At 42.8% G+C, this 21284-nt stretch overlaps 1 non-coding gene across 1 annotated transcript; it reads left to right on the top strand.

Annotated features, from left to right (window-relative positions):
- The first annotated feature begins 18679 nt into the window (after window positions 1-18679).
- On the top strand, window positions 18680-18786 carry LOC124510536 (U6 spliceosomal RNA). Its single transcript, XR_006961735.1, has one exon. It is a non-coding gene; the product is annotated as a U6 spliceosomal RNA (small nuclear RNA).
- The last annotated feature ends 2498 nt before the right edge of the window (window positions 18787-21284 follow it).

Genomic DNA, 21284 nt, shown 5'->3' on the forward strand with positions numbered 1-21284 from the left:
ATTTAAAAAAAAATGTTTATTTACTTTAGAGATAGACAGAGACAGAATGCAAGTGAGTTAGGGGCAGAGAGAGAGGGAGACACAGATCTGAAGCAGGATCCAGGCTCTGAGCTGTCAGCACAGAGCCCGACACGGGGCTCGAACTCACGAGCTGTGAGATCATGACCTGAGCCGAAGTCAGACGCTTAACAGACTGAGCCACCCAGGCACCCCCTTTCTCATTAAAAAAAATTTTTTTTAATGTTTATTTTATTTATTTTTGAGAGACAGAGACAGAATGAGTGGGAGAGGGCAGAGAGAGAGAGAGAGAGAGAGAGAACCAGAATATGAAGCAGGCTCCAGGCTCTGAGCTGTCAGCACAGAGCCTGACGTGGGGCTCCAACCCACAAGCGGTGAGATCATGACCTGAGCCGAAGTCGGACACTCAACCAACTGAGCCACCCAGGCGTCCCTCTCATTTTTAAAATGAGTATTTGGAAACTGATTTTTAAATAGAAAAATGTAAATGGAAACTAAAATTGGAATCTTGCTAAAATCATTAATTATTATACCTAATATACCTATGGTATTTTAGCTTTAGAAAATGTGTTTTCTGGGGCACCTGGGTGGCTCAGCTGCTTAAGTGTCCGACTTCGGCTCAGGTCATGATCTCACCGCTTCTGAGTTCGAGTCCTGCGTTGGGCTCTGTGCTGATGGCTCAGAGCCTGGAGCCTGCTTCAGATTCTGTGTCTCCCTCTCTCTCTGCCCCTTCCCTACTCTCTCTCTCTCAAAAAGAAACATTAAAAAAAAAGAAAATGTATTTCCTTATCATTTATTCTCAAAATACCATAAGACTGCTACAAGGCAAGTAATATTTTTTAGCCCTGTTTTACAAAAGAAAATGAACTTCTGTAAGATCATTTAATTAATACATGTTAGAATGAATTCATGAAATTCATACCGTCACGCTCCAGTCCCACATACTCTGATAAATGTATATTTCTTACAGCCCATATACACAGGATCGTCCATCTTCTCCTAAAATTGACCTATTCACCTATACCTTCAGAGGCACAGGTCAATAACTTCTACCAACAGCTATTTATTGTGATCACAGCGTTGGGAACTGCAACAATATAATAGTCCTATAACACATAAGGGAGTATATGCACAGTTTTGCGTGGGGTTGTATTACTGAATCAGCCATATAGCAATGACCTATGTGTGTTATTTAGTACGATACTTTTTAAAATGTTACCCTAATTTTTAAAATAGATTTAAAGTTTAATTATTTTTAGAGAGAACGTGAGTGGGAGGGGCAGAGAGAGAAGGAGAAACAGGGAATCCCAAGCAGGCTCTGCACTGACAGTGTGGAGCCCGAAGCGGGGCTTGAACTCACAAACCATGAGAACATGACCCAAGCTGAAACCAAGAGTTGGACACTTAACTGACTGAGCCACCTAGGCATCCTAATGTTACCTTTATTCTAAATGTTCTTTGCAAAATTGTTTTGTCTGGAATGAAAATTCTCAATGAAACACTGTTAACTTTGATCAAGGGTATGTTCTGGAATCATTTACATAAAGCCATTGTGCTCATTGACACTTTTCACCAAGAATGAAAATTGGAAAAGTTGCCTTCAGCTTGTTAGGAATGAGGAGGTGAGTTGAATATTCCATTCTTCTAAGAGCCTGATCTCATCGGTAGGTTTCATCCTGACTTCCTTTTGCAAACTTTCTGCCCACTTCCATAACAGTTTTAGCTCAAACCCAGCATTTGTATTGCAACTCAGAATCAAAACATACAATTAAACTAAATACAGTAGTGACATTCTAACTAAAATGTATAGTTATAATAAAATATAGTTATTAAAATATTGGCTTAGAATTTGATATAATGAGCTGTATAGTCTTTCAATAGAGCACACTTTTTTCTATTTGTTAGAATACAGAAAAATATGTCTGAGTCTTAGATCAGTAGTATTACAATACAGTAAGAATGGCTTTTTATACCTGTACTTCAAAAAAGAAGAGAAAAAGAGAGTGGAGAGGGTAAATTACTTAGCTGAGAATCAAATCATTTGCCTAAGAAGATTCAGTGATTTTCTTTTTTTTTAATTTTTAAGTTTATTTATTTTTGAAAGAGACAGAGACAACATGAGCAGGGGAGGGGCAGAGAGAGAGAAAGAGAGAGACTCTCAAGCAGGCTCTGTGCTGTCAGCCCAGAGCCCGATATGGGGCTCGAACTCACGAAACTGTGAGACCACAACCTGAGCCGAAACCAAGAGTCAGAAGCTTAACCAACTGAGCCACCCAGGCACCTCCGTGATTTTCTAATCCATGTAGGTAGACGTAAATATGACTGTAATTTAAATGAGATAAAATGTGTAAAAACGCTTAAAATAGTACAAAGTAGGTGTCCAATATCTGTTAGTGGCATCTTCATTTGAAGCTACATTTGCACGGGAGACAGAAGATTGTGAATAATGGCAGACATCATAACTGTCTTTTACAAAATCTCGTTTGTTACTATTTCCTCAATTTCCTTAGTTCAATCATTTAGGTGTTAAATTCAATGGAATAGTGTTTTTAATTAAGCACCCAATATATTCATAGCATTATATTTTTGAATACTTGTATTAACATTCCTCTGAAATCTTTCTTTTCCTTCCAAACATCAGAGAAGAGTCAGGGTTGGGGTGGAGGCTTTTCCAAGTCAGACTCTATCGGTAAAGAGCATCACGTATTTAAATTTGTGTTATGGTCACAACTTGTACAAAAGGGTTCAAATATTTAAAAAGCAAACTAGCTAGTTGGAAGGGCAAAGAAAAAAATAGCTTTGATCCATAGTGGATTTTACCAGGAGCCGTTTGTGCATTCTGCTTTAGAGCCTGGACATTTATCTGCAGAGCAGAAAGCATTTTGTGAACACTAGTGCAGAGAATTCCCCAGTGCAGATGATTAATGTAGCTCTCTCGTCCCCCGTTCATTCTACCTCGCAGAATGTCCCTGAGCTGTAATTCTTGATCCTGTGCTTGTTAGATTACATCGTGGGCAAAAATGGACTCTTCCCTTCTCCGGGAGGAGGATCTGAGAACAGAAAAGAATGCAACGCTATCCAAAGGGGCAGTTTCTTAACTTCCCTCTCGCCACAGCGCCTGGGTACTCAGCTGAAGAGGGGTGACGGGAACACTGGCAGAAAAATGCAACTTAGTATTTTTTCCTGACTTTCCTTGTGAGAATTGTGGAAAACAATCGCTGGTGGGAAGGAGAGTGAGGGTGTATAGGGGTGGAGAATGCATGGCAGGAAAGGTTATAAACTAAAAGGGGCTGCTATTTCTCATACTCCCCAGCCCCTCAGAAAAAAATGAAAAACTTCAAACTTGAGTCAAGGGGCTTTGAAACTGATCCTCTGTTGCTTCCGGGATGAGGACCTGGTCTGGTCTGATTCCCTAAGTGGAGCAGATCTACTGAAATTATTTCAAATACAGCAGCAATCCAGCATTACCCATGTCAGATGACTTTTTTTTTTTAACTTTATTTATTTTTTGAGAGAGAGAGAGCAGGAAAGAGGGACAGAGAGAGAGAGAGAGGGAATCTTAAGCATCCACGCTTAGCACAGAGCCAGACACGGAGCGTGATCCATGAACCTGTGATCATGAAATGAGGCGAAACCAAGAGTCGGACACTCAACCGACTGAGCCACCCAGGTGCCCCTTTTTACTTTTCTTTGAGTGGCAAAATATACATACCATAACACTTACTGTTTTAGCCAGTTTAGGTGTACAGGTCAGGGGCATTAATTACATTAATTATATTTAGGAGCAGGTTCATCCATTCAACAAATCTTAACTTAATTGCACACGGTGGGGGCAGGCACCCCCATCAGTGAACAACAACAACAAAAGATCCTTGGCTTTATGGGGATTTCTTCATTCTAGCACAGAGAGACAGAAAACATAATAAATAAAGAGACTGTGTGGCATGTTTAGACCATGATAAACGCTGTGGTTAGATTCAAGGTCACAGTGCTCTGAGCATCTGAAGGCTTTTGTGTCCTTCAAATAGCTCAGAGAACTTTGCTCATCTACCTCTTCCCCAAAAGCTCTGCCTCCCATGATTGCTAGTGATTTTGGAGACTTTGTTGGTTACCTGATTGGGCAATTAATAAAGAATTTGAACTGATCATTTACTAAATATACACAAAACTCTGATGGCAGTCAGGGCTGTCAACAAAAAAGGGCAAAGGTTTCTGCTACCCATTAATAGTGTACTTTTCCCAACAAAACAGCCTTCGCTTTGAGAATCAGTGCCAAGGCGCAGAATTCAGACAGAAAGGCATACTTTCTTCCCTAGTAATGTGATGATTTTTTTTTTAAAGAAGTTATCTGGAAATATTTGCATTTTGAAAATTCTTCCTCCTCAAAATCCTGAAGTGGCCAAGGAGGGAGGGAGTGAGAAAGCGGTTTTTCCTGCTCTGTGATGACAATGGAAATGGGATCCTGAAATGCTTGCTTTTGTCAAGTGCAAAGATGCCATCTGATCTTTCCTCTAAAATGTTTCTCTGTCTGCCCTTTGCTCACTTACACCCCCCCTCAATGAATGAATGAATGAATGAATGAATAAACAAATAAAATAAAAATGACAATGTTAAGAAAGATGAAGAAAGGCTGAGGAACTGCTGCAGATCAAAGGAAACTAAGGATTGGGGTTCCTGACCGTCCCTGTTTGCAGGACTGAGTGGTTTCCTGGGATGGGGGAGTTTCAGCGCTAAGACCAGAAAGTCAGGCGAGCGGGAGTGAATGGTCACCCTCATGAGGAGACATAATAATTGAATGCAATACATGAAATGCATGATCCTGGACTGGATCCAGGGCTGGAGGGGGAAATGATATAAAAGACATTATTGGGACAATTCATAGAATTTGAACAGGGTCTTAAAAAAAATGTAGTAAAATACATATAACATAAAATTTACCATTTTAACCATTTGTAGGCGGACAGTTTAATGACATTAAGTACATTCACATGGATAAAGAAATTGTGGTTTATATACACAATGGAATACTATGTGGCAATGAGAAAGAATGAAATGTGGCCTTCTGTAGCAACGTGGATGGAACTGGAGAGTGTGATGCTAAGTGAAATAAGCCATACAGAGAAAGACAGATACCATATGGTTTCACTCTTATGTGGATCCTGAGAAACTTAACAGAAGACCATGGGGGAGGGGAAGGAAAAAAAATGTTAGAAAAGGAGGGAGCCAAAACATAAGAGACCCTTAAAAACTGAGAACAAACTGAGGGTTGATGGGGGGTGGGAGGGAGGGGAGGGTAGGTGATGGGTACTGGAGAGGGCATCTTTTGGGATGAGCACTGGGTGTTGTATGGAAACCAATTTGACAATAAATTTCATATATTAAAAAAATAAAATAAAATGTTGAATCCTTTAACATCTAAAAAAAAAAAAGAAAAAAAAAGTACATTCACAATGCTGTGCAACCATCATCACTATCCATTTCCAGAATGTTTTCATCTTTTCCAACAGAAATTCTGTCTCCATTAAACAATAGCTCATTTCCCCCTCCCCCCAGCCTCTGGTAACCACCATTCTACTTTGTCTCTGTGGTTCTGACTACTTTACCTAACTCATATGCGTGGAATCACAGACTTATTTGTCCTTCTGTGACCAGCTTATTTTGTTTAACATGTCCTCAGGGTTCATCCGTGTTATAGCATAAATCCGAACTTCATTCCTTCCTAAGGTTGAATAACATTCCGTTGTATGCGTGTACCATATTTTGTTTGTCCATTCACCTATTCATGGACATTTGGGTTGTTTCTACCTCTTGACTGTTGCGAATACACTGCTAAGAACATTGGCATAGAGACATTCATGGGCTTTGGATTGTATTAAAGTATTACATCAATGTAAAACTTCCTGAATTTGATACCTGTAATGTGATGATGTAGGGAAACATCCTTGTTCTAAGGCAATGCACACGGAAGTATTAAGAGGCAAAGGGATATGATATATGCATCCTATTCTCAATTGCTTCCCAAAAAACGAGAGACAAAGGAAATGTGGCAACATGTTTCAAATGGGTGATTCTGGGTAAAGACTATGGGAGTCCTGCCTGCCGCTCTTGCGACTTTTCCCCACCATAAGTTTTAAAAACACATGGGAGAGTAAGGAAGAGAGAAAACCCATTTATGACAACGAGGCTTCGAGGAGAAAGAGGAATCATGAAAAGCCGGCCCTCGCAGAGCCTGAAATGCGAGCAGGGCAGCGGAAGCTGCCGCAGGATTCACCACACCTCAACCGGGTATCTCGTCCCTCTGAGCACAAGTTGGCCCCTGCGCCCTTTCCTACTGCTCTGCTGTTACAGGTTCCCAACTACTCTCTGCTTCTTCAACGGCTCCTGAGCCTACCAACTGATTTCTCCATCCTGTCCTGTCTTCCTGGTCTTCAGCTTGCTCAGAGCTTCTGTTCCCTCGTGGCCTCGACTTCCTCTTCTCTGTGCGGTCTGGCTGCTGCCGCTGCTACATCTCCCTCCGGTCCAGGCCGCTGTGCTCGGTGTCACGTGGTGCAGAGCTCGGCAATCTTTTCGTAGAAAGAGCTTCAGCTGTGACGTGGAAGCTCGCTGCTTGGGTAGGCCTGTCCAGGCGCCCGGGTGGCTCAGTGGGTTAAACATCGGACTTTGGCCCCGGTCACGATCTTGCGGTTCGTGGGTTCGAGCCCCGCGTCACGCTCTGTGCTGACATTGCGGAGCCTGGAACCTGATTCAGATTGTGTGTCTCCTTCTCTCTCTGCCCCTCTCCCGCTTGTGCTCTGTCTCTGTCAGTCTCTCTCAAAAATAAATACTAAAAGAAGTTTTTTTCTAATCTTAAAAAAAATAAATAAAAGACTGCGACTGGAATACTCTGTGTGGTTTAGGGAGCTGGTACTGGGGGTACAGTGGGGGAGAAAAAGCAAACCATCCAATCTCACCCCAGGCATTATGATTCATGCTTGATTTGTCAAAAAATAGAAACTATGCATAGAAGTTTCAGAGACTTGGAAGGGACAAGATGTCATTGCAGTGTTGGAGAATATTGATTATCAGAAAATCTCCCTCCCTCCCTCTTTCCGTCCCTCCTTCTCTCTCTCTTTTCCACCAAAATTCATTATGCAAAGGGCACTATAATGGATGTTATGGGGAATCTAAATTGCTTAACACGTGGTCCCTGCCACAAGAAGTGTACAGTTCAGAACAATGCAAAACTAAAGTTTGTGACCCATTAGGATGCATCTGATGTGCATTTTATTTATTTTATTTTATTATTATTTTTAATGTTTTTATTTATCTTTGAGACAGAGAGAGACAGAGCATGAGCAGGGGAGGGGCAGAGAGAGAGGGAGACACAGAATCCGAAACAGGCTCTAGGCTCTGAGCTGGCAGCACAGAGCCCGACGCGGGGGTCAAACTCACAGACCGTGAGATCATGGCCCGAGCTGAAGTTGGACAATTAACCGACTGAGCCACCCAGGCGCCCCTGATGTGCATTTTAAAAAAAAGGAATAAAAAGGACAATTATTAGAGTTCATCACTCTTAGTAATGGTAAATATTGTCCAGTGAATTTTTATGTGTATGTACATGTGCACAGGACTATGAAAGGAAATGTATTTCTGCTGGGGATTATAGGAAAACCATCTGCAAGCCACCAGTCCAGTTAAACTGAAACCTACGGCTTTGGTGATAACCCATGTGCTGATTCATATCTCTAACCTTGAACTTGTTCCTGAGCTCAGAACAGGGCTGTCCAACCGCCAGTTAGACATCTCAAACTCAACATATCCAAAATTGCCCATATCATCTGCCCCCCCCATCATCTTTCCCTACATTGTCTATTGGTTAATGACATCTGACATCTATCTCATAAGTCAAGTTTGAAGCCCAGAAGTTCTTTACAGTCTCTCCTTCTCCACCACTTCTTCACATTCAGTTGACCAGTCAGTCTCCTCCTGTCCACCCTCACCGGAGCTCCTTGGTTAGACCCTAAGTAATTTCTTACCTGACTTCTTTCCATACCTTCCTAACTAGTCTCCCTGTCTCCAGTCTTGTTTTCTGATTCTTCCGCAAGTCTGTGTATCACACTGCTGCCTAAATTATCTTCCCCAAATGCCAATATGATATTTTCATTCCTGGTTGAAAACACATCGATGGTTCCCCAGTGCTTTCAAATTAATGCCCAGCCATGAGAGCTAGAATCTTTCACTCCTGACTTTTACTCTTGCTTCAAATTGCTTTGTTTCTTCACGTGTCTACATCCCACCCCTCTTTCTGGACACAGCTCTGGTGGTACCTGGTCTCATGACCCTCTCTGACTGTCCTTCAAGTCTTCCCTATCATCCTGGGCATTCCAACATCCCGGCACTGATCAAACCACCTGGTCATTGCTGCTTGGCTGTCTTGATTATGAGCTCGATGACAGCAAGGACGGTCTCATTCATCTCTGCGAAACCATTGACTAGCCCGTAGCCTGATACGCTCAGCACTGACCACACATTTGTTGAAAGAATGGATGAGGATGAAGTCTCTTACTCGTCTGTCCTTGGACTGTAATGATAGATCAGTGATAATGTTAAAAAATTCTTGCAGATACTGAAGTTTTCAAAAGTCATTAGAAATAGAGGGTAACCCATTGGCCAGATGTGCTTTGTCTAATTCTGATTCGTTCATTCCCTTTTCTGTCGCCCCTTCTCTGTCTGGTTCCTACAACATTAGAAGAAGAGAACATTGCCATCTGCTCGTGGGAACATCCAGAAATTCTCCCACCAACAGATCCCTGTTTTTTAACAAAAAGGAAAAGAAAAGACTAGAAAAGAAGGCAGGAAGGCAATGTGGATCATGTTTATTTTATTTCGAACCCTTTTTGTTCTTCTTACTGTCCATGTGTATTGCTATTTAGGCCTTAGGGAGATAGCCCAAATCTGTTGCTGCTTACTCTGGATGTGAACTTGCTTGGAAGCAGGGGGCCTGGCTCAGAGTGACTTTTGAGGGAACTTCCAGTCCAGACTTTACAATACAAGGACATAAAGTCACTGTATACATTGTCCCCCATAGAACTATCTTGATTTTCTTCCTATTCTGGCCACTGAGGACAGAGTGGCAAAGAAGATGTGGCCCCTGTCTGGAGGAGGAAAGGAATTTTTTTTCTTTGTTCCTGTGTATGTTCACGTTTTGCTTGACATAAGTGAGATCTAGCCATTTCTAAATCATTTGGCAATTTTGTTTCAAAGGCTTACACCTCTTTGTGACTAGGTAGAGCTATTCTTTTTTTTTTTTTTTAATTTTTTAAATGTTTTATTTATTTTTGGGGAATGCAAGCTGGTGCAGCCACTCTGGAAAAGGTTACTCAAAAAACGAAAAATAGAACTACCCTACGACCCAGCAATTGCACTACTAGGCATTTATCCAAGGGATACAGGTTTGCTGTTTCAAAGGGACACATGCACCCCCATGTTTATAGCAGCACTATCAACAATAGCCAAAGTATGGAAAGAGCCCAAATATCCATTTATAGATGAATGGATAAAGAAGATGTGGTATACATATATATATATATATATATATATATATATACACATACACACACACACACACACAATGGAGCATTACTTGGCAATCAAAAAGAATGAAATCTTGCCATTTGCAACTACGTGGATAGAACTAGAGAGTATTATGCAAAGTGAAATTACTCAGAGAAGGACAAAAATCATATGACTTCACTCCTATGAGGACTTTAAGAGACAAAACAGATGAACATAAGGGAAGGGAAACAAAAGTAATATAAAAACAGGGAAGGGGACAAAACAGAAGAGACTCATAAATATGGAGAACAAACTGAGGGTTACTGGAGGGGTTGTGGGAAGGGGGATGGGCCTAATGGGTAAGGAGCACTAAGGAATCTATTCCTGAAATCACTGTTGCACTATATGCTAGCTAACTAATTTGGATGTAAATTTTAAAAAATAAAAAATAAAACAAGTTAAAAAAATAACTGTTTTATTTATTTTTGAGAGAGAGACAGAGACAGAGAGTGTGAGTGGGGTAGGGGCAGAGAGAGAGGGAGACACAGAATCTGAAGCAGGCTCCAGGCTCTGAGCTGTCAACACAGAGCCCGTCATTGGGCTCGAGCTCACGACATGTGAGATCATGACCTGAGCCGAAGTCGGATGCTTAAGCGATTGAGCCCCCCAGGCGCCCTCTAGGTAGAGCTATTCTTAATGCAAAAGTTTGGAGCTCAGTAATGGGAGCTCCAAGTCAATATATTTCTTACCTGAAATAAGCACACTATGAAGGGGAATTTTCTCTGAGGTTCAACTCTTTAAATAGGTAACCCGGGGTGATAGTCCCACCTTCCCATGTGAGGATTCACCGAGCTCTGATAGGTGAGGCACACACCAGAGAGGTGGTGTGTATGGAGGTTACCCAGTGATGTAACACTCGCTGGATGTAATTCACCCTCATAGTGCCTCAGAAAACACAGGGGACACTGAGGCTGAACCAGAAAGAGGTGGCACAGGCTCATTGTCCTTCCCACCCATGGTGATGCTGTGGTGTATGAGACAGTAGAGGCAGAGTGGAGGGATTTTTTTTTTAAGTTTATTTACTTTTGAGACAGAGAGAGAAAGAGCATGAACGGGTGAGGGGCAGAGACAGGGAGACACAGAATCTGAAACAGGCTCCAGGCTCTGAGCCATCAGCCCAGAGCCCGACGCGGGGCTCGAACTCACGGACCGCGAGATCATGACCTGAGCTGAAGTCAGACGCCCAACCGACTGAGCCACCCAGGCGCCCTGAGGGATTTTTTTTTCAAGTGCAATAAATGCCCCAGTTATAGGCTTGCAGATAAAGTGAGTGCTGAAGCAGCCTTCAAAATGTTGCTTTGGAGCTACAGAATGTGCCTTTCTCATCTTTAGGGGAGGTGGAAGGTGGGGAACTGTAACAGGTGTTATCATCTAATTAGTCTCCTGATCCTATTAGAAAAGTGACTGGGTCCTTTGGGTTTTGCTGTACTTATCTAGGTCGTTTCCAACTTTTTGTCACAGGAAATCAACTCTCCACCGCTGTTACAAGAAGCAACATCTGGAATAAATATGATTTCTCAAAAGGTCAGTGTGTGCATCTTTAGGGCCAGGCTGCAAAGCATTAATTTAAATCACAACAGACACTGTTCTTAAGGCAGTTACAGCGAAAGTAGGAAGGGATTCACTGGAAATTCTGCTGTGGTCATTTTTTCAGTTATTAAAAACCTGACATTTTCCCAACAGTATCTCCAATGTGTTTTCAGAAACCCTCTCATCCCCATGCCTTCACACAAGATCCAATACTTCCTGGAATTTATAGCAATAATAAATGACTCCCTGACCACTGAGTATGTGAGGTCTTTCTGGTGGGACAGATTCTCAGATTCTGCCCTGACCTCTTAGTTTCTGGGACACATCCCAAGGGCAAAGGGTCTTCTTCCTGGGATTTTTACGTAGGCTATGGGGGAAAGCTCGTTGTAGAAGCCTTTGTTTTTTCCCGAGGCTTTGTCTGAGTGTCTTAGTGGTGACAAACCTCTCCTTTATTTCCCTTCTCAAGCACTACATGAGGCCACATTCATCACTGACAACTTGCCAGCCCCTTGGAAGAAGTCATGTCACCACCAAATAACCTCTCTATGCAACACATCCAACATTTGCCCTCGTCTCACCCTCTCCTACCCATGCAGCCTCAGCCTCCATTTGCATCTGTCATTTGCTCTCTGCCTCTGTTAGGTCAGTTTCTCTGTATTTTCCCATGAGTACTGTGGCCAAGTCTGGACTTCGTTTGGGCTAATTCCCCGCCTGCTGACCCCTTTCTTCTTTTTTCACCTATATAAATTCTTCTAGCCCTTCAAAACCCAAACAGAATGTTTTTCCAGTGTTCTAATATTCATTATGCTTCTGGTTCCCAAAACCCTGTTATTGCTAGCCATTGATATTCATTCATCATTCATTCACTCATTTTTGCAATAAATATTTACTAAGAACCCACTATTGAATTATCACCATTCTAGAACTCAGGGCACCATGGTGAATTAGACAAGTCTTTGCTGTCTTGGAGTTTTTTATTCTAGTGTGGGAGACAGACAGTAAGCAAATAAATAAATAAGTAACATAGCTTCAGACTGGGACAGGTGCTGTGAGGGAGAGAGAAAAGGCTGGGTAAGGGCTGGAGCATGGCTATGTGAGCGGAGGCTGTTTTCCTTACTGTAATCAGGGAAGACCTCTTTGAAGAGGAGACGTTTGCTATTTGAGCAGAAACTTGAAATTATGAGGAGAAATCAGCCATGAGCCAAACCAAGAGCAGAACGCTCCTGGTACAGAGAAAAGGAAGTGAGATTTTGGAGCCAGGAATGTTCTAGAACAATAGGAAGGCTCACGTGAAGCAGAGTGCAGAAGGAAATAAGGATTGAGAGAAGGCAGAGTGAGAAACTGTAGGGTTTTGAGGGCGAGAACAATCAAGGGTGACCTCTTAGTGCTAAGTCTGATACTTGGGAAAGCTTGGGGGAGGAAGTGAATACAGATTTGTGTGGGTAGGGGAGCTGACGGGTTTGGAAATGAGAGTTCATTTTTAGACATGTGAAGTTTAAGATCATTTTAGGCATACACGTGTAGACGTTGAGTAGGTAGTTGGGTATATAAAAGTCTGAAACCCAACAAGAGGTCGGGCTAGAGCTACAAAAAGCCAAGGGCCTAGGCAAGATCACCTGAGAAGAGAGGGTAGGTTAGAAAAGGCCAGAGCCCTGGGGCCCACCACCAACTGGAGGTCGGGAAGAAGGATACAGAAAGGAGACTGAACTCGTGGCCACTGAGATTCCCCATGTATCCAAACACATCCGTGGTACTGTGTGTTGTGCTAATAGTTTCCCGTGTGCCGGACTCGTTACAATCATCAAGATTGCAACTTCTTGTGACTGCTCGTGTCTCTCCACGAGAGTGAGGGTAAAGGTCCACAGTGTTTTGCTCATGCCTTCAGTCTTGGCACAGCCCTTGTTTACCACGTATTTTTCTTACTGTTCCAAACTTACAGAGCAGAGTGAAGACTGCCAGGCCAGGGGGGAAAATGTAGCTGCTTCCTTTCTCAAGGACTGAATCTGTGAGTTAGTTGAGAATTCTCAGACTTATTTTACTGGCAGTGAACTGATGCACAGACAGGCTAACTAATTTATGCACAGCCCAAACTGAGTCAGTAGCTAGCCTCAGTCCACACTGCAGCGTTCAGGAAAGCGTGGGTTGAGGAACAGCAGGATGGCAGCCGCCTGGTGTTTTAAAATATTGCTAACATCTACAGGTTGTCTACTAAGTGCTTTACCGATAGCAACTCTTAATCCTGTCAGCAACTCCATGAAATAGGCAATATTGTTCCCATTTTACAGATGGGGAAACTGAGGAATGAGAGAGTTTCATAGGTAAATAAAATTGCAGATTAGTCTGGATCCTGAATCCATGCTCTTTTTTTTAAAGGTATTTTAATTTTTTAAAAAAGTTCATTCATTTTTTTTAACGTTTATTTATATTTGAGACAGAGAGAGACAGAGCATGAACGGGGGAGGGTCAGAGAGAGAGGGAGACACAGAATCTGAAACAGGCTCCAGGCTCTGAGCAGTCAGCACAGAGCCTGACGCGGGGCTCGAACTCACGGACTGCGAGATCATGACCTGAGCCGAAGTCGGACGTTCAACCGACTGAGCCACCCAGGCGCCCCAAAAAAAGTTCATTCATTTTTGAGAGAGAGAGAGAGCGAGAGCACATGAGCAGGGGAGGGGCAGAGAGAGGGAGACACAGAATATGAAGCAGGCTCGAACTCACGAAGTGTGAGATCATGACCTGGGCCGAAGCTGGACACTGAAACAACTGAGCCTCCCAGGCACCCCTTGAATCCATGCTCTTAACAACTGTGCTACACAACCTGGTGAAGCACAATCTCTGTGACTGTGACCCAAGAACAGTCTGTATTTAGGAAGGTCTCTGGGACATTTTAATATAGACGAAAGCTTGAAACCTAAGTTGCATGAGATCTCAAGTTTGTTCTTTGAGCTCACGGATATCTTAATATTTGCTCTACAGGGGGCGCCTGAGTGGCTCACTCAGTTGAATGACATTTTTTTTTTTTTAACTTGATTTATTTATTTTGAGAGAGACAGAGGCAGTGCAAGTGAGGAGGGTCAGAGACAGAGGGAGAGAGAGAATCTCCACACTGCCAGCACAGAGCCCAACATGGGGCTCAAACTCACGAAACTGAGAAATCATGACCTGAGCCGAAACCAAGAGTTGAACACTTACCCGACTGAGCCACCCGGGTGCCCCTGAGTGTCTGACTCTTGCCCTCGGCTCAGGTCATGATCTCAGGGTTTGTGAGTGTGAGACCTGCGTCAGGCTCTGTGCTGAGCCTGCTTGGGATTCTGTCTCTCCCTCTCTCTGCCCTTCCCTTGCTCACTCTCTATCTCTGTCAAAATAAATAAATAACCTTAAAAAAATATATTTACTCTACTGAATCATTTAATTTTAACATCTCCAAGAATCCATGTTTAATTTGAGTCTCATAAACTGTTCGGAGTAGTATTTTGTTAAATACAGCTAACAGCTTCCTGCATAGTTTATCATTTCCAGAGAGGTAAAGCACATAATTGTACATTGAATCAGCTTTCATTGTCTAACGTGTTGACAATAATTATTTAACAATTTAAAGTCTCAGGCCACAGAAACTGACGCAGGCTACTCTCAACAAGAAAAAATGTCTTTTAGCCACTCGCGAAACAGTGAAACTGGTGAAGCCAGACCACTTTCTTGCACCACACACAAAATAAACTCAAAATGGATTAAAGACGTGCATGTGAGACCTGAAATCATAAAACTCCTTAAAGAAAGCATAGGCAGGAAACCCTTGGACATCACCTTTGGCAACGTATTTATGGATACGTTTTCTCAGGCAAGGGAAACAAAGGCAAAAGCAAGCTATTAGGACTACACCAAAATAAAAAATGCTTTTGCACAGCTAGGGAAACCATCAACAAAATGACAAGGCAATCTACTGAATGGGAGAAGATATTTGCAAATGATTATTCAATAAGGGGTTAATATCCAAAATTCATAAAGAACTTACACAACTCAACACCAAAAAACAAACAAACAAACAAACAAACAATTGAAAAATGGACAGAGGACCGGAATGGACATTTTTCCAAAGAAGACATCCAGATGGCCAACAGACACGTGAGAAGATGCTCAACATCACTCATCATCAGGGAAATGCAAACCAAAATCACAATGAGAGATCATGTCACATTAGTCAGAATGCCTAGTAGCAAAAGGACAAGAAATAACAAGTGTTAGCAAAGATGTGGAAAAAAAGAGAACGCTGGTGCACTGTTCGTGGGAATGTAAATGGGTGCAACCACTGTGGAAAATGGTGTGGAGGTTCCTGAAAAAATTAAAAACAGAAACATCATACAATCCAGTAATTTTCCTACTGGGCATTTACACAAAGAAAACAAAAACAGTAATTTGAAAAGATATGTGCACCCTTACGTTTGCTGCAACATTATTTACAGTAGCCAAGCTATGGAAGCAGCCCAAGTCCATCGATAGATGAATGGATAAAGACGTGACATGTTTATAGAATGGAATATTACTCTGCCATAAAAAAAGAATGAGATCTTGCCATTTGGGACAACATGGATGGAGCTAGAGGGTATTATGCTGAGTGAAGTAAGTCAGAGAAAGACAAATACCATATGTGTAGAAATTCTTATGTGTGGAATCTAAAAAAACAAAACAAATGAACAAACAAACAAAAACCAGACTCTTAAATACAGGGAGCGAACTGGTAGTTGCTAGAGAGGAGGTCGGCAGGAGGAAGGGCAGAATAGATAGAGGGAAATAAGAGATAGAGACAAACTTCCAGTTATAAAATAAGTCATGATGATGAAAAGTACAACATAGTCAGCAATCCTGGGAATATAATCAATAATATTGTAATAACATTGAAAGATGAAAATGTGTTGTATGGTGAAAGATAGGGACTATGCTTGTAATGGTGAGCATTGAGTAATACACAGAACTGTCGACTCAAGAAGTAACGTAATGTAAGTAATGTAACATTGTGTTAACTATACTTCAATTAAAAAATAGAATGAAATGTCTTTTCCCCTTTTATTTGTAATTTGACACATTTGTCTGCTCAGACCCATACACAACAACGAATGAATCAGCCCCATGGGCAGGACAACAGCACGAATGACTCCTCCGTGCTAGCTGAGAGGTGGTGGTTATGCCGCACTTCCCAGCTCTGAACTTCCCAGCGGAGTAAAGACAAAGGCTTTTGAGGTATGGGATGGCCCAGAGCCCTCAGAGAGGTCAATCCATGCAGTGTTCTCTGACAACCATCTTGATGGTCTCAGGAGCTTATGGGGTGGAAGGGAAATAGAGTCTAGAGTTATTTTTAAAAAAGGAAATGAATCCAGTTCTCAGGTGAAAAGAAAAAACGTGTTAAATACACAAGGCCTTTAGATGCCTGCAGATAACATTCAGCAAACACATTTCTGTTGACAAGGAATTATGTTTTACTGCCACAGATCTCCACCCAGATTGACCCCGGAGTTTGCAACATTTAAACAGTGAGACTGGTTTCACCTGTTTGCAACTGTTAAACTATTAGTCATCAGCTGAGAAGCTGCTTAAGCCAATTTCTCCAACAGTTTATCCTATGCTATTTTTTTTATCCCACAGTAGAAATCAACAAGGCTACACACCTGTTACATATTGTCAAAGGGGGGAAAATACAACAACGTGGAATCGAAATGAGGCCATTATACCTGGGAGAACTGAAATCTGAGTGCTTTATCTAAAAGGGAAGAAAGAAAGAAAAATAAAATGGGAAGGAGGATGGGGAAGAGGGAGGTTACTGGTGGAAGATGGGCATTGGGATGAATGTCTAAGGTTTATGTCTCGGGTGTAGGGTTGTCAGACTTAGGAGGAAAAAAAGAGAAAAGGGAGAAAGAAAAATACAAGATGCTAAAATAAATTTCAATTTCAAATAAACAATTAACAACATTTTAGTATAAGACTACCCCATGTGATATCTGAGTCGGACCTATACTAAAAAATAGAATCTGAAATTCGAATTTAGCTGAGTGCCCCGTATTTTATCTGGCAATCCTACTTGAGTAGCGTCTTTTCATCTGAATTTTGAGAAAGATCCTTTTAGAAAACAGATGTCTTCAGGAAACTGGGTCATGGATTGAACAGCATAAATACTTGCTAATTATGCTGTGCAGTGTGGTGGGATTATATATTTATTTAATGTAAGTAAACTAGCAATTGTAATGACCAAAACTTAGTTATTTTGATTTGAAAAACCGTCCATGTTACTTACCTATCTGGCATGAGTAGGAAAAAACTAAAACACTAAAAAAAAAAAAAAAAAATCAACAACAACAAGAAAAAACAAACTAAGAATTATGCAAGAAAACATCCCATCCATTCATTCATTTACACAATCTGCTTCTTTCTCGTCCGTATAGAGGCTTGTTGGTAGACATGTTTTATTCAATGTTATTTTAGTGATCAAAATAATAACCGTGTATGAACTCCCTGACCTAGTTTCTTCAATAATCCTGCATGGTAATAATTTAAATGTAAAGAGATAGTAGACCCAGCCAAAGACAGAACAAAACCCAAAAGAAAGGGCTGACTTGCCCCCACCTTACTACCACTACTTACCATCGTCTGTCCAATCCCAATTTGCCCAGGATGGCAATAAACTAGCACAGTAAACAAATGCAGAGTTTGAAACAATACAGACTTAGAGTCGGGTACTAAGGATAGGCCGTGGGAAAAGAAGGAAGGCCTAAGCACGAAGAACAAATAAAGCGTGAGTTGAAGAAGTCCAAATGTGGCAGGCTCTGAGGCGGAGAGACCGTAAGGCAAGGTAGGGGGACAGCCAGGGAAGGGGGTCTGCCCCCGCTTGGTGAGAAAAGGGGAGGATGGCAGAGAGATGAGAAGAGAGCAAGTGTGACAAGGAGAGTTTGTAGACCAGGATTTGAAGGGCTATCCAATAAAAGGGAATTTATTTTGCCTAGCTCCGGAGAATGAAACTCAGGCCAATAGATAGATGTAGCCGGAAAACAGATTGTTACACCAGTAGGCAAGAGCTTTCTGAGCGATAGAGCTCATTGCTGGTAGAACGGGCATTGTTGGAAATGGGAAGCAGAGGCCGGCTGACGGGTGGTCAGAGTGGGTGCGGAGTGGACTAGATGCTCCCCAATGGCCCTTGGCACTCACGGGGTATGTTTTAACCCGGCAGGGTCTTGTGCCTTTCATTAATTGCCATGTCCTCAGCGCCTAGGACAGTGCCTGACACACAGTAGGGTCGCAGTGAATCTGCAGGGTGAGAGGAGAGTGCTTTGTGGAGGAGGTGGTGCCATTTTGAGCCTTGGTCTTGATGTGAAAAGGAAAGGGCAATTTGCTTAAATCAAATCAACACACTGTGAACATTGACATTAGGAAAGGAACAGGCTATCAGGCTGTATTTTGCGAGAGCTGCAAACACATAATCTATGTTTCCCCAGCCTATACCAGCCTGGAGAGGAAAAAGAGAATAAGATAATAGTCAAAAGCAACATATCTCGTGCTCGCTTCGGCAGCACATATACTAAAATTGGCACGATACAGAGAAGATTAGCATGGCCCCTGCACAAGGATGACACGCAAATTCGTGAAGTGTTCCATATTTTTTCTGTATCACAGAACAAATCATACATTTAATCCAAATAATAAATGGCTGTTTCTAAAGTTGCCCCGTATATATAAAGTAAAAAAAAAAAAAAAAAAAAAAAAAAAGCAACATATCTCGGGGCGCCTGGGTGGCTCAGTCGGTTGGGTGACTTCGGCTCAGGTCATGATCTCGAGGTCCGTGAGTTCGAGCCCCGCGTCAGGCTCTGTGCTGACCGCTCAGAGCCTGGAGCCTGTTTCGGATTCTGTGTCTCCCTCTCTCTCTGCCCCTCCCCTGCTCATGCTCCGTCTCTCTCTGTCTCAAAAATACATAAACATTTAAAAAAGCAACGTATCTCTGGTTCTCCTACTCTCCCCTGCCTCAATATTTTCAGCCCCTTTAAATTTCTCCCCAGTTGGTTCCTGGAGCCCCCAGGGAACGGCCCTCGTGCCTTCTGAACTCAGGGCTATAGGAAAGTATTTGATTTCACTACTTTTCTGTCCCCTGGCTTGCCGTTTTCTCTGCTGCTTTGTCATACCGTGGCGACGTCTCTGCATTTCTATCTGCTCCAAGGACGCCACAGCTTTCACACACCCCACCAAGGGCTAACAATGCTGTCCCGGCACTTGGCAAATATACCCTGCCCACCACCACCAGTGGAACTGCTCCCGGAGTACACAAGCCGAGAGTATGAATGAAAATCCTGAGGGAGGGGACACGGAGTCAGCTGGCAGCAGCAAGAGCAGCGAGAGGAGGAGACGCCAACCACGGAGTCACTGAGCAACCGCCACAGAGAAGCTCCACAGGGTCTGTCTCCAGGCACAACTGTGCCTCGCGCCTCAGGGAAGAACATGGACTCTGAGCCAGGGAGGCTGGGAAGCACTCCTTTACTGCTCTGTACCTCTGTTTCCCACATGTAAGGCAGGGACAAGGACAGCACTTTTTTTTTTTTTTAATATTTATTTTTCAGAGAGAGAGAGAGCATGAGCAGGGGAGGGGCAGAGAGAGATGGGGATAGTGGGTTCTGTGCCGACAGCAGAGATCCCCATGTGGGACTCGAACTCACAAACCTTGAGATCATGACCTGAGCCGAAGTCAGATGTTCAACGGACTGAGCCACCCTGGTGCCCCTACGATGGTGCTTCTTATAAACTATTGGGAAGACTAAATAAGTGGGGACAGGCAGCGCTCAGAGCCATCTGGCCCATGTCAGCTGTCAGCATGTGAGAGCCATTATGACCAGAACTGTCGCTGTGTTCTGAAGTTCCCCTCGGCGGCACTGTCCCTGTTTTCCTCATGCTGCACTGTACGTAGCCTTACAATGAACTCTAACTCTTGACATAAACTGAGCAGGTTTCTGAGGATTTGAATGCATAGTCAGGATATAATAATTCAGAATTTTCACCACTGTCATTTGAAAAGCAATAGAGAACCAGATCAACAGATAGTGGGTACCCACAGTTGTCAAAGTCCACCCGCACACAGCTAGCTTCGTCTTGGGGAAACGAGGCAAAAATTCACTAAGTGATGATGAAATACTGGAATATCCGTTCATGGCTTCAGCAGAAGAGAAGACACAAGTCCTGAATTCACAGATTGTGGGAACAAACTGCGTTCTCGTCGTGGTGTTAGAGGTTATTCAGCCATTAGAAACATTTGTTTTTAACTTTATAAGAAATGTGAACACTTAAATTTTTCTTTACCCTGAGTGGATTCCACATCTTAGCTGACGCTAGCCTTTTGTTACCTAAATGGTCCTCAAAGAGTGGCCTTCAATTTCAAATGTCTTGGGAAGAAATAACTGGTCACAATTATATTTTGGAAGGCTTTTGGAAAGTATCTACAGTGCATCGAGGGAGAAATACTTGCAGGCCGATGGAATTTTAAACCTAGCATTCGAGAGGAAGATAAGGGCTATAGATGTATAGACTTGGAAGTCATTAGCTCTACAGATAATGACAAAAACTTGACAGTAATTAAAGCAAGGGGAAAGAGAGACTATTTAAAGTGGAAAGATGGGGTGCCTGGGTCCTAGTCGATTGGGGGTCCAACTTTGGTCCAGGTCACGATTATGGTTCATGAGTTCAAGCCCGACGTTGGGCTCTGCGCTGACAGCTCAGAGCCTGCACCCTGCTTGGGATTCTGTGTTTCCCCCTCTCTCTCCCTCTCCCCAACTCATGCTCTGTCTCTCTCAAAAATAAATAAACATGAACAAAATGAAAAAAAAAAGTGGAAAGAGAAAAGGACAAAAGTTACTACTCAGGGCCTTTTAAAGAAAACCCACGGTCATCAGATTCACGTGTGGAGCCTGTTGTTCCCGGGTCCTACCCTGGACGCACTCAACCTAAACGGTTGAGGCCGGGGTGACCCCAAGAATCTGAATTTAAAAAAAGCACCCCAGGGGCTCCTGGTGGCTCAGTTGGTTGAGCATCCAACTTTGGCTCAGGTCATGATCTCGCGGTTTGTGAGTTTGAGCCCCGCATCGGGCTCTGTGCCGACAGCTCAGAGCCTGGAGCCTGCT

Source organism: Lynx rufus, unplaced genomic scaffold (assembly GCF_022079265.1).
Source record: "Lynx rufus isolate CCGP_SWC_20201006 ecotype Redwood Valley unplaced genomic scaffold, mLynRuf1.p SCAF_15, whole genome shotgun sequence".
NCBI lineage: Eukaryota > Metazoa > Chordata > Mammalia > Carnivora > Felidae > Lynx > Lynx rufus.